Source organism: Patiria miniata, unplaced genomic scaffold (genome assembly GCF_015706575.1).
Source record: "Patiria miniata isolate m_02_andy unplaced genomic scaffold, ASM1570657v1 HiC_scaffold_30, whole genome shotgun sequence".
NCBI classification, from domain to species: Eukaryota; Metazoa; Echinodermata; class Asteroidea; order Valvatida; family Asterinidae; genus Patiria; species Patiria miniata.
Genome location: NW_024037070.1, coordinates 9,025,874 through 9,026,909, shown reverse-complemented (window position 1 = coordinate 9,026,909; position 1,036 = coordinate 9,025,874).

Sequence of the window (1,036 nt, the reverse complement as noted above, 5' to 3'; positions counted from 1 at the left end):
CAAATCAAATTTTTGCAGTGGCGTTTTCATCAGTTTTACATGGAACTTTTTGGGAAAAATAGCCTGACCAAACACTCCGCACATCTATCTCTGAATGGCCTTGCACTTCAAATCCTTGGCCCTAGTAAAGACCAACAGTTTTCAAGTGAAACAAATTTGTCTTAAGAGTTTTTACTGAAGTCGCTTTATTTTAAAGTTTAAATACAAAGTATTCTCAATCTGTGCAGTATTGGAACACGTTATGTATTCATTCATCTAGATTCACTTTGAGGCTTTTTATTGCTTTGAGTATTTTAAATGTATACAGACATTTGAAGTCTGTATTACTTATGAATTAATTATTTTTTTTTTAACATTCTGCAAGGAGTCATGCACAGTAGACATTGTGCATTGATATAATTTATTTTTGCAAACCAGTTGCGCACACATCACCTTTTCTATGGTACTTTTTTATTCAGGTATTAAACATATTGGTTTTTCCATGCACTTTTGAATGAAGTTGCAGAACGAAAAAATACAGAGTGTTTTTATTTTTACTTCACCTAAACTAAAGAGTTTTTTCTTCTGTCTTAATTATTCAAAAAAAAAAGACTATTGAAAGGAGTTAAGTCTTGTAAACACCAAAAATTCTCGGGAATGACAGAAACGTAGTGGAAGTGCTGAAAAACTTGGCGATTAGGTTGAGATTGACTGGTGCAGGAGTTGAACCTTGAACTGCCGGATTACTGTTCCAGCACACTACCAATTACATGTACCTATAATGGTGGTCTCCCAAATGGTCACTATTTTTGTGACAAAAAATGATTTTGGAACAAGAACAGATTTGGAATTTGAAACTGTTCAATTTTGTACTCAGTTCAGCTTTTCCAGCAAAAAGTTATCTTTTTTTTCTCCATCATATTTATTTTCTATAAAAGTTAAAAATGCACATGTATTTTGAGTTACTATTTTATGTAATGTATTATTCATCTTATCTTTAAAAAGTAACGGAAAACAACGTAAAACTTATATTTTTGTCTCGTTCTAGCACTAGCTT